General features: G+C 47.3%; 1 long non-coding RNA gene across 1 annotated transcript; it reads left to right on the forward strand.

Moving 5' to 3' along the window:
• Positions 1-1,183: 1,183 nt before the first annotated feature.
• Positions 1,184-8,634, forward strand: LOC121109652. Its single transcript, XR_006938541.1, has 3 exons — positions 1,184-3,636; positions 3,788-4,253; positions 8,498-8,634. It is a non-coding gene; the product is annotated as an uncharacterized LOC121109652 (long non-coding RNA).
• The last annotated feature ends 4,463 nt before the right edge of the window (positions 8,635-13,097 follow it).

Below are 13,097 nucleotides of genomic sequence, written 5' to 3' on the forward strand. Positions count from 1 at the left end.
CTGCTTTCCTCCGTCTACTCTTTGCTCTTTGTAAGATGAGCTCAGCTCCAGTGTCATATTAAGATTTATTGCTAGCGATCTGCTTCAAGTTGTTTTCTGGTCACCAACAGCTTGTTTGGAATCCCTTTTCTCTTTGCTGTTGGCTGGTGCCACCGTGGGACTCTGGCTTGTCAGAATTATTTTATACATCATTAGCTCAGCAGTGCAGGGGATGATTACTTTCCCATAGAAAAGTAATTCTTTCTTGGAAGACGCATGTAAATCTTGGCTGTTGAGACCGTGGCTTTTGTAAATTTCCTTGAAAGCCGAATACTCGGGATTTTATTCTTCACCGCCTCGTGCCATCATTTATAGCTCTGCCAAGAGCTTGTGGAACACTGCTGAACCAGGGGGACCAGTGGCAGCCCGTGCTGTGTGTGCTCGCCTTTGAGACTGCTTGCTTTGCCATCTCAGCACCTTCGTACGCGGGTCTTGTTTACTTCTTCAGTGTGATTTCAACTTCATTTCCTTTAATGATCAAAAGTGGGCGGCACGGTTTAGCCCTGAAAAGGAGAGATCCCACAGCCTGCCTACAGCGGGAGAGGAACTAGGGCAGAGGCCAGCTGGGCAGCGGCCAGGGCTGCGGCTGCTTCCCGGGCCGGAGCGCTTCGAGGTGAAATACAATCGGCCACGCTGGAAAACTAGGGGCTGTAAATAGAATAAAACAAATAAGTGCTTGGGAAAAAAAAAATTAGGAAAAAAAAAAAAAGAAGAAGGACAAGAAAGGACTGCAAGACCTGGCCTCTTTCCAAACACTCTTCCCATTTTTTTGACAGAGTCATCATTTCGTTTTTACAGCAATGCATGGTTCAGTTCTCAACACTGCCTTTTCCACAGGGTGACACGGGTAGGATCAGCGTGGATACGACACAGATCCCAGACCAGTACAGGCCAGATTTTCTGTCGTATTCCTCCTTGTGATACAGTTTGCTGTAAGTCTCAGATGCGGTTCTTGTAGAGTTCATGAGTTTAAGCAGGTGCTTTCAGGACAGAGATTCCCGTTTGGGGTGCTTCAGTGGCTGGCTGCTGACACTGGCATGCCTGGGGTCTAAGCTTCAGTGTGTAAGATCTTCCCTGTCCTTCAGACCCATGAGATCTCAGGACCCCCAGCACTGACTTTATGTTTCTCCAAAGGTAGGGTTTGTATTTTTGAATAATTTCTCCCAAGTCCTGTTTGGTTTTTGCTTTGCAAGTAGCCAGGTAACACAGCAGTGCACACTTAGCAGGCAGCATGGGTGTGCAGGGAGCCAGCTCTATTCTAATAGCAGCAGGGCTGTGAGCCTTCCCTCCACACTCCAATCACTTCAAAGCCTACGTGGGCCCATGTACATGCCAATACTCATTAGCACAGAGCTCTATTAACCAAGCTGTCAGCCTGACTCAAAGCATTTTCCATTCAATTTTTATCTTCGTGTCCCCCTACATGTCCACCATTAATTTTTCCCAGATGAGCCCTGTCCATCATTATCAAGAGCAGCACTTTCTGGAGTAGATTAGAAGAACATCAGTGATTCCTTTGTCTTCCATCGTTTCCATTTTATTTTAATTAAAACGTGATTTATTTCATTCTTCCTGCAGTATACCAGTATCACTGAAACAACGTACATCCCATCAGATAATGGAAATGGGTCCCCCCCCATTATTAATCTGTGTTATTTGTTAAATTCCAATAGTTTTTCTTTATTTAATGGCTGCACAAATTACCTCTCAGGGAAGGCTGCAGTTATTAAAGCTTATCTCTCTTGGGCCTAATTTTCTCTTGGTTTCATACTAACCATTTATACTCATGCAAAGTGTACATCAAATGCTAGGAGGGGTATATATTTGAGATTCAGTAGTATTTTACCCACATCCATGAAAGCCTACTGAGTCAAATTTTATGCCAGCACTACGATACTTCTGGCTGAAGATCTCTTGCTGTGTTCCCACACTTCCACGTGGACACCAGACCACAGGTCCTTGTCAAGTTGCAGCAGAGACTCAAAATCCTTGTCATAGAATCACAGAATCATCTACATTGAAAAAAACCTTCAAGATCATCAAGTCCAACCATCGACCTACAGAGTTCCCTCACTAACCGCATCCCTCAGTGCCACATCCACACATCTGTTAAATACTGCAGGGATGGGGACTCCACCCCCTATCTCCCTGGGCAGCCTGCTCCAGTGCTTGACCATCTTCCTCACAAATAAACTCTGCCTGATGCTGGGCGTAAACCTCCGCTGGCACAACTGGAGACCAAGCTGGTAAGACCTAGAGCAGCACTTCCAAAAGCACTTTAGCAACATTTACACGTCAATCTAAAGGCTGAGATTTCTAAGGAGCAGATAGTCATTTAGTGGCATTGTCCAGGGAGTTAGCATTCCCCCCAGCTGGTGAGTTCCTATGTGGATCTCCTCGTGATGCAGTCAAGTCTCCCTTCAGAGCTCCACTGGGGTAAGCTTTCCAGAAGGTGCTAATTACAAGTATGCCTTTCTTTGACACAGCTCTGCCCCTTCCAGTGCTGCTGCAGGCTGCCCCTTTGTTTCATCCACTTAAAAAAGTAACCTAGGGAAAAAAACAAACTGCTGACTGCTCTGGGCTGGGCCAGTTTCTCAATCACTCCCACAAAGAGCTCTGTTGGTGCCCCTGACAAGGTGGTAAAGGAGGATTTGGGGACTGAAGGTTTGTGGTGAGAGTGGATGGAGGAGGGCAGGCAGCTCTGCAGCTTTGCTGCCCATTTCCTTGGTGGTTATTACCGTGCAGATCTGGAAATATATTCCAGTTGGAGCAGATTTACTGGGGGACTCGTGAGAGAATGGCTGTTTTGCAGGCAGCGTGTAAGGGTGAATTACCATATAAAATGCATGGGAACTGTGGAATGAAATATCCAAATGTATGAGAGCCTCTGTTTATCCTTACAAGCACGCTCTAGATTATTCCTTCATGAGAGGCTGCAAGAAAGAGCCCAGAACAAAAGGGAAAAAAACCCAGAATCGTTCATAATTCTTGTCAATCAGCCAGCGATGCAGTATGTAAGAAAAAAAAACAACACAGAGAATTTATGAAGGCCAGCAGCACACGGCAGTCATTTATGCTTAGCACCGGCCTGCACCTATTCCTATATGTAGAAGAATAGCAAATAATTAACACAGAACTGGTTAGTTATTACTTGGGCCTGGAGCCAAGCCATGTTATAGCTGATTTACCGTAAGGGTTTATCTGCGCCAGCGCCGCTCTCCACCCGGGCTGGTGCTGGCTCCAGCTGCACGAACAACTGCGGAAGCTCCAGTGGACCAGGCACAGGCATTTTACTGCTGGGTGGCCTCGTCTCGCTGTGCACTCACATGTGTGCAGCTCTGTAGATGGATGAGTGTTTTACAGCCTCTCCTTAGAAATGGCTTTAATATGCACACCAACAGTCAGCATATAAAAATCATTTCCATCGAGTGATTTCGGTATATGAGGGAGACAGATTACAAGGCTTGTTATTATGCTACTGTGATGGGCTCTAAAAAGGAAACATTTTTCCTGGCATGTTGTAAATATCCCGTCATGACACTGCAATCACAAGATGGGAAACCGTTGCAGCCACGCATGAGAAAGTCAGCACCGCAGGTACAAAATCTCTCCTTCTCTTTGGTCTGCCTAATGATGAGCTGCAAAAAGGAAAGCCCATTTATGCCCAATTATTTTAGTTAAAAAAAACAAAAACAAAAACACAAAACCGCCGTGTTGTTTACTATAGACATTCATACTTTGTTTACAGTGTTCTTTGCTGTGAAGCATGTGAAAATGGAGCTGGCCCCTGCCTAGCAAGGCTCCTTGCTCACTGAGCTGCTCCAGGACTACGCTCTCAGAAGGACCAAAATCAGGTTTGAGTGATGCTGGAATGCATGCCGGTGTCTCAGAGGACTCAGGGATAGAGATGACATTTGGGAACGTAAACCGAAGTTTCTAGAAGTAAGCAAAGAGTTAAACAATAAGCCATATCAGGTAGCCTGTTTATTGCCACATGGCTATTTCCACTCCTGTTCTCCATAAAGTTGTGCCAGCACTTTCATTTTAAACACTGTTTTTCATTAGTTTATATAACACAGCTGTAAATGTTTCTTCAGGCTGAAACTTGGCATCCGAAGTCACAAGGGAGAAACTAGGAAGAAAGAAACCACCCCTGGCTAAGCTGCTTCTGGGTGATATGAAAGTGAAATTGCTGGGAGCTTTGCAGGGAACAGGTATGTCCAACTCAATAAAAGCTTTGGATTAAGAAGTGAAGGAGATACAAAGCAGCCTCAGCAGAAGTTCTCCATAAAGCAGTGATCCTGGGAGAGGCTGGTGCACGTGTGCATCGAGTCTTGAACTGGAATGGAACTACTCCATAAACAAAATACCAATACAATGATGCTAAATAACATAATTAGTCATCGTGTGCTGGACTTCTGCTCTCTGGTGTTTACACTGTAAATGTGGATTGCCTCTATCAAGCACGGGGAGACCCATGGATGTGAATACATGCCCTTGTGTAAGTAACAGAGATTAAGGGCCTGATCACCTAGGCTGGAGAGGTACAGGACAGCTGAGCAATCTCACAGCCTGTTGGAAAACTTTCCTGCTTGGTTTTTGGCTAGCTTAGTTTTGTGCCACATTAGTGAGCTCAAGCACCTCAGCAAGGCATCCAATGGATATGAGAGTCATCACAAGCAGAATGCTCAATTCCTAACACAGGTATCAGACAGTTACACAAAGAGTTTGGCTGGCACAGCTCAGGAGGCTGCAGGTAGGCTCAGTGACTGGCAGGTGGGAACGGAGGACCAAGAATTGTAGAATCATAGAATGGCTTGGGTTGGAAGGGACCTCAAGGATCATCAGGTTCTACACCCTTGCTGCTGGCACGGTTGCCAGTTGCTAGATCAAGTACTAGATCAGATTGCTCAGGGTCCCATCCAACCTGGCCTTGAACATCTCTAGGAACGGGGCACCCACAACCTCTCTAAACAACCTGTTCCAGCACCTCACCACAGTCTCAGTAAAAAACTTCCCTCTGACATATAATCTAAATCTTCCCTCCTTTAGTTTAAAACCATTCCCCCTTATCCTATCATTATCTATCCATGTATAATGTTAATTTCCCTCATGTTTCTAAACCTCCTTTAAATACTGAAATGCTGCAATGATGTCTCCCTGCAGCTTTATCTTTTCCAGGCTGAATAAGCCCAGTTCATTCAGCCTATTTCCGTATGAGAGGTGCTCCAGCCCTTGGATCATGTTCATGGCCCTCCTCTGGACCCTATCCATAAGCTTCATATCTTTCCTGTATTGGGGCACCAGACCTCGACACAGTACTCTAGATGGGGCCTCACAAGAGCTGAGTAGAGAGGAACAATTCCCTCCCTGTCCCTGCTGGCCACCCCTCTTTTGATGCAGTCCAGGTTACTGTTGGCCTTCCGGGCTGCAAAAGCACACTGCTGGCTCACGTTAAGTTTTTCATCTACCAGGACCCCTAAGTCCTTCTCTGCAGGGCTACTCTTAAGGAGTTCTTTTCCCAGTCTGTATATATATCTGGGATTGTTTCGACTCAAGTGAAAACCTTGCACTTTGCTGTATTGAACCTCATTATGTTCACATAGGCCCTCCTTCTGAGTTTGTTAAGATCCCTCTGGATGGCACCTCAACCTTTCGCTATATCAACTGCACCACTCATCTTGATGTCATCAGCAAATTTGCTGATGGTGCACTCAATCCCAACACCGATGCTGTTGATAAAGATGCTAAAGAGCATCAGTCCCAAGATGGACCCAAGAGGAACACCACAACGACATAGGCTGTTAAGCTGGTGCACAACTACTGGAATCAATGTGAGAGCATCTGTAGACACAGGGGTGGCTTTACAGCAACAGCCTCATGCCAGGCCCCCTAAAAGCCAAGACAGATAGGTCAGGATATCCATTAAAAGCTTGCTTGCATTCAATCAACGTGGAAAACAGCTCCAAAAACCGCTGAAGTTGCTCCAACACCTTGGAATTCACACAACAGGCCCTTCAGGCATGTAGCTCCTGTTTTTGGCATGATTATTAAGAACTCACTTATTTTTGGCTTGTTTTGGATCTAGGTGCCAAATATCCACTGTAAGTATCAAAGTTTTGCCCAGGCACTCCTTAAGGGTGGTGATACCAAATGATAATTCCCTCTCTGAGGGTGTTTGGGTCTTTGAAAGGAGCTCTCAGCACCCCTAGGAGAAATCAGAGGAGAAAACTTGGTGGCACAGGGAAGTTTCTCAGTTCTTACACCTGAAAAAATGTTCATGACTACACCTAACCTCAGAGAAGAGCTGCAGTGTGTGGAGAACCCATCAGTGTGTATGGAGTTAGCACTGTTGCCTGGCAAGTGGCTAGAGTAGATGGCCCAATATTTCAGCTGTGAGTCAATGAAGTTACATAATTCAAAGTACAGCTGTGCCGTGAATGCTACCTGCTATAAACAAACTGCACTATCACGTATTTACTAGGGAGGGTAAACTGGCTCAGCTAAAATAAGAACAGGAAAAAACCTGTGTCCTACAGCCTTACCCTGTGTAATCTCCAGCATAACCTGTCCTGGCCGAAAAGAATTAGCAGAGGACTTTTTTTTCTTGAAGTCTTAATTGTTTAATTGGGAAAAAAAAACAAAAACAAAAACAACAACAACAACAACAACCTATGAGAGAAACAAGTTTTTATGCAGCATTTCAGCCAAACTTCCCAAGCTGAGCAGAGCAATAAATGTCAGGGACCAGCTGCTTCCTTTCGTACATAAGTCCACGTGGAGACTGTGTGATTCCCTACTGATGTCCCTTTGGGGAATGCTGGCTGAGAGCATTATTTACAGCAGAAATAAAGGATGTTAGCAAACAGAGGTGGACTTTATATTCCCTTCTCATTTTCCCCTTGCCAACCCACCTACTGCTCTGGCTGCCTGCGGGGGCCTTGTAAAACCACTCATCCCATGGCCATCGGGTTCCACTGCTCTCTGGAATTACGTCTCGCATCCCACCGCTGTGTGGGAAGAAGTAGGAGCCAAGTGCTTAGAGCCCAGCACACGTGCTCAGCAGGCTCTGCTTGTCCCCTCACCCCATCCACGGGGACACACGCTGTGTCCTGTGGCACGTCACCACTCTTGCACGTGGTGTGAGGATACGAGGGCCTCATCCCCTCTGGAGAATGCTCCGAGTTCCTCAGTGCTGTGTAAGTGGGTGATTATTAGAGAGAATTGCTTACGCAGTGCGCAGCTCCAGACATCCTGAGATTACAGTGCTTTCTGTGTTATTTTGACAATTACCTCACATTTATATTGCAGGAGCAATCAGATGTGCTAGAAATTGTACTTTCTGGTAGGGAAGTACAGTCTCTGTCACTGGGGGGCACTTTTAAAAGAGAAAGAAGGTGGAGGCTGGGGGAAAGGAAACCTCTGTCTGTCTCTTAGACATAGAGGGAGGGAATGACAGGAGCTTCTGGACGTGCTTGGAGCACACGTAAAGAAATACGTGGGCAGAACTGTTAATACCAGCTTTCCTGCTTGTGCTGTTTTGGTTAGAAATCCAATTCTGAAATCGGGGAACACTTACTGGAGTAGAAGTGCTGGAGGGGAAGAGTTAATTGGGATAAGAGAGATAAGTTTGGTGGGAGAAAAAGAAAGAATGGAAAAGATATAGAATCATAGAATGGTTTGGGCTCAAGGGACCTCAAAGATGATCCAGTTCCAAGCCCCAGCCATGGGTACGATTGCCACTCACTAGATCAGGCTGCCCAGGGCCCCATCCAACCTGGATTTGAACACCTCCAGGGATGGAGATGTAGAAGGAGAACAGTGATGTGGGCAGATGACAAGGTGCAGAGTTAGGAGGAGAGGAGCACAAAGCAGCAACAGCAATCTGGTAGTTTATGAAAAGAGTGAAAAGTAGCCAAGGTTTTAAACCTGTATGAAGATTGGGCTTATGAGCTCTGGAGGTGTCAGAAGGAGCTGATGAGCACACAGCAAGGCACAGACTGCCCAGAGTGGGACAGGTCAGGATGTGGCCACCCCTTCCCAAGCTGTGTCCCCATCAGTACCACTTCTCCAGGGCTGTTCTTTGAGTGATTGCTCATAGGGCTGCTGGTCTCGATCTGTCAGTTCATCACTCTGCTGTTCAGAAGTATGCAGAATATGGATTCAAATCCATTAGCCGTCATCCTTCATTTCAGTGAAGGAAAACCAAGTATGGGGACATGTTTGTGTTCTAAGAAGAGCTGATGCCAGGGTGGGTATTTCTCAGGTGTAATCTTCTTTACAAATGAGCCCTTCAAAGTCATGCCTCCCTGAACGCTGTGAGGAAGCCACACCTGCTTTCCCCCAGAACACCGTTCCTGACTTGTAGTTTCTTCCTTACTCGCACTAGAGAAGAGACATCACCTTCACTCTTTTTACTTTTTTTTCTGCTTTCTTTCTGTTTCACATGCACCTGTAGTCAGCTCCAGGAAGGCTTTGGGGTACCCTTACCAATGCTTCCTACACCCAACCCCCCACCGCTCCTTCAGCCGTGTTACTGCCACTGCTGCGATGCCAGACGGCGAGCGGGATCAGTAAAACCGATGCAGGTTTGAGGTAATGCTGTAAAACTGGGAGGAGAAGGGAGGGAGGGGCAGGGTTATTTTTAACTTGGATCAATTCCCGTACCCGCTTTGTGCTGCAACCTTGCAGCCACTCGCATCTGCTTGCAGAGCAGGCAGTGACAAGCCGGTGGCTTGAGAGCATGTGCTGCTGGCCCATTCCTTGCCAGCACCACCAGTGTCCCATACCGTGCTCCCTGCTCTGCTCAGCCCTTGCTTTCTATTGCCATCACCTCAGAAATGCACACTTCATCGCTCCTTCCACAGAGCTGGACCCGTCGCTCAGATGAGTCCCTACAGCATTACCCTGAGTTCTGTGATATCAGGAGGCTTTGGTAGGGACCAGCTGCTGGAATCACACCATCACGTGGGAACTCATGTTCTTTTCCCTTCCTTTCCAGCTCGTGGCAGGAAAACGAGGGAAGCCCAACAGCACGACACGAAGGCTCAAGCATTGGATGGGCCATAAAAAAACACTTCCAAAGTACACCTTTTGTAAAATCTCATTATTTTCCGAGGGTTGATTCATGACGGTTGAATCGCCAGGACCAGCAACATTCGTATAATGCAGAAGAGCAATAAACATTACAGAAGTAAAAAAGCACAGCTCTTCTATATCACACGCCAGCTGCAGCGACACTACGCCTCAGCTGGATTTATTGTGGCGTCCTCCAGCAGAGCGAGTGGCGAAGTGCTGCCATTACTTCTGATTATGAACGGATCGGGTGAGAGCATCACGGCTATAAACACCCCATTACATCAGGGGCCACGCAGTCCAACACCTATCACAGTAATAACGTGCATTTCTTCTGTTTTTAAAATAGAGCTCTCAGGAAGAAAAGAAATAGCATTCTGGTCTGACACCTGAGAGGAAATGGGGAAGGAAATAACTGTAACTGGCACAGCTAATAGTGGGCTATGATGTTACCCTCCGGGGAGCCAGAAGGAACTGTCCTGCACTTCAGACCAGAATTAGCCTGACTTCTTAAATGTGAATCTGAGTTAATCCTTATAAAAGTTAAAAAAGAAAGGGAGCACCTGGTCCCCGTCCTGCTAGAGGAGGGCCGATGAGCTGCTGACCTGCTCCATCCCCAGGCTCCCCACAGACAAGGGGCATCCCAGCCGCCCTTGCTCTCTGCTTAGGGTGGACAAAGCTGGAGCAAGCTGCACTTTGGTACCTCTGCCAAACGTAATGGTGACCGGAGGCCGCAGCTCACGGGGCTCATCCCTACACAGCTGCTCCCACTGCCCTGGGAAGCTCAGCTGCTCCTCTTGCACGCCCCAGCAGTGTGCCCAAGTTCCATGGCTGGAAGAGAAAGGGTGCTTGGTGCCTTCTTGTGGTTTATTTTCTTCTGATAGCAGAGGTCAAGATTCAGTCAGAAGGAGCACAGAGACCTCAGGTATCACCGATGGATCTCAAAGTGGTTTTGGAGGTAGACGGTTTTACACTCATGCAGACACTACACTGATAGCACTGAGTAGGTGATCGATTTCCTGAAAATCACTTAGCAAATGACAGATCTAGGGAAAAAAACGTCGACTTCCAGTGATCCACTCGCTTCATTACAGTAGAGAGGTCCTCCAACTAAAGGAGAATGTATCTGCAGAGGCCAACCTTAGCTAAATACCTGCAACCACAACCCCCTGACCAAGAGGCAGATTTGAGCTGAGCCTGTTTTGTTCCCACTTAGGTCCCCTTCCACCACTCCAGTCCTGCACGAGGGGCTCAGCCTTCGCCCATCCACTCACCCTGCAGGAGTGTGATGGAACACACCCAAGCTATGTGGTAGTCCAGTTTACCCATTCTGGGCTAACGTGGCAGCTTTGCTTAAGATATGCAGCGTTACATATGGGCTGCAGCGGAAGGCTGTTGAAACCTTTTCCCCCTTGCTTCTTTCAGACCAAGCAGGGCATTAGCACAGCTGAAGATCCAAGCTATTTTGTAGCAAGTGTAGATCAAATGAATCTGTCTCAGCCTCAGTTGTACAATGAGAGACTTCTTTAATGGCAGGAAGTTGGCTGTTCCCATATTCTTCACCCAGACAAAAGTTCTGGCCACTGCTAGATGAGAAAATAGCGACAGCATTTTCTAAAGAGCCAGGGAAATAAAATCACAGAAGGAAGTGTTCTAAAGCCCTTCAATACAGCAAACTGTGTCGGCAAAGCAAAGATTACATCACCTCCAGAAACAAGGAAACAGCTCTGTGAAGGTAATTAGAAAGTATGATGTAAACAGCTGGACAGGGGGATGTGTAAACACTGCAAAACCAGAATACTGAGTGCATTATCCCAGAGAATCGAATGAGAGCATTTCAAGGCATGTGTTAATTCACCAGCTCTCACCAGCATCCCTGAGCATGAGAGGCTGAGTTTCAGTGCTGTCCTGGGAAGCTATGAGCACCAGAGCACAGAGATGCACATGCACATCCAGGTCCACCAACTTTGATGGGGAGGGGTGAATCTCCAGCAAGCAGACGACAGCAGAGAGCAGACAGGCCATGAAGCTGCATCTTGAGCCAGTTCTGGTATACCTCAGAGCCACAATCTGAGTTGCTTTGATTAAGCCCCTGTGTACAGACAGGAAGCTGAGAATCAAGTGAGGTTTGGTACCTCTCTCAAGGAGGTAACTACAGACTATTTTCATTTAGGCTGTAGAGTTACCAGGTTCAAATTTCAGCCCTTTTCTCTTTTCAGATCTGGCTACCCAAAGGAATTTACTCTGCAGTGTGCTGTTTCAATGCAATGACATCACAGACACCGGCAGGTAAGAGCAATCTGCAAATGGACACACAGCTTTTACTTTATGAGTCATTATTTCCACTGGGGTAAAGGGAAGGAGGACACTTCAGCAGAACACAGATGATGCCATGAGCTGTGATCCCACATCACCATAGGGTGCTGCTGGTTTGCGGGATCACTCCTGTGGTACACAGTGGGGTAGGCAAAAAAGCATAGCCAGAAGTCACTGATTTCCTTTTAATATGCTCACCCTATTAAACCCTTATGATTCACCTTTTGGGAGTAGCTGGTACCATGTTTTGAGTTCCAAAACCAATCACTGTGAACAAAGCAGCTCTCCCTGTGGTAGTTGGACTGGTCATGGTGCATATGTGGCAACCAGAGCGAGTATATTCAGTACATCAGGGCCAGACAGCTGCGGGGGTTTGAGCCAGGCACAACACTCCCACGCCATTTGGCTGCCAATTTTCTGCTTTCCTCTTTCTCACCTGCCACGATGCCAAAAGAATGAGGAGCAGAGAAGCTCAATATGGCTGGGCAAGGTGCTCTCCTGGAGGAACTGTCCAAGCATCCTCCCCTCTGTCCGTGTGTTTTCCACAGGGGCTGCTTGCAGGTGAGATAGGCATCTTTCCACAAGTGGTTTACCCAAGAGCCATCACATCAGCCCACCCATGTGAGATGACCTGCTCCAGGCAGTTATCACCATCCAGAGCAAAACGTGAAAGTCCCCAAGTCTCAGGGTACTGTCAGTGCCATGCATGAGGGTCTTCGGTTTCATTGGCTTCGCTGGCAGCGCAACCCTGTTGTTATCCCTGAGCCAAGGCTTGGGGTTGCTAAATACACTTGGAGGCAACTCTAGCCTAGGTGGTGCAGACTGCACAAGTGGGGGGGTCAATCCTGCTCACTTGTGCCAGTCCCATCTCCGGCCACATCACAGGTGGTACCTCAAGCCCTACAGCTTCCTAATAAAACTTCATCTAGGAGTTCTCTGCTCTGCTTCGGGGCTTGTGAAGAGCTCACAAAATGTCAGAGCTCTCGGTCTTTACATTTTATACAGTTCCCCAGCTTGCTGGCTGCCTTTACCACTGAATAAGAGGCAGGCTTCCATCACACTGCCATCAGCAGTGCTGGGATTTCTCCTTTTGTTTCTCTTGTCCACAGGACCCTTAGAAGTCTCCCTTACAGCCCACATCACACCTCCAGCAGTGGCAATCTCCTGTGCATGCGTCAGACAGCCCTCCTACACCTGGGCTGAGAGCAGCACCCCACACGGGCTGACACAATGCCTGGGATGTGTGTCATGATTCGTGGCACACAGCCTCACCGATGCAGTGGCATGACCTGCTGAGCTGTGTGGGACATTTGCTCTGTGATGAGGTGCAAGTTCTGCGTGCTCGGCAAACCTTTATTAATTTTAAACAGAACGGCGGATGTCAATTAACTGTGGGAGATCTGTCAGCGTTTGTTAACGCTCTCTGTATTCCTTTATTAATTTTTCATACAGTCGTGGATGTGCATCTGCTCAGGGGAAATATCAACAGCAGGACGGCGTGTTTCCCCACAGGGCCCCGTGCTGGGAGGCAGGGCTGGAGGAGAGGGGGAGGTTATCAGAGTGCCTGAGCAAACTCACGAATGTATAAAATCACGCAACTTAAAATAAGTGACAAAAATTGTTTTCTGGCAATCGCGGTGCTTTAATGCTGTGCAAACAGAGTAAAG

Source organism: Gallus gallus, chromosome 2 (assembly GCF_016699485.2).
Source record: "Gallus gallus isolate bGalGal1 chromosome 2, bGalGal1.mat.broiler.GRCg7b, whole genome shotgun sequence".
NCBI lineage: Eukaryota > Metazoa > Chordata > Aves > Galliformes > Phasianidae > Gallus > Gallus gallus.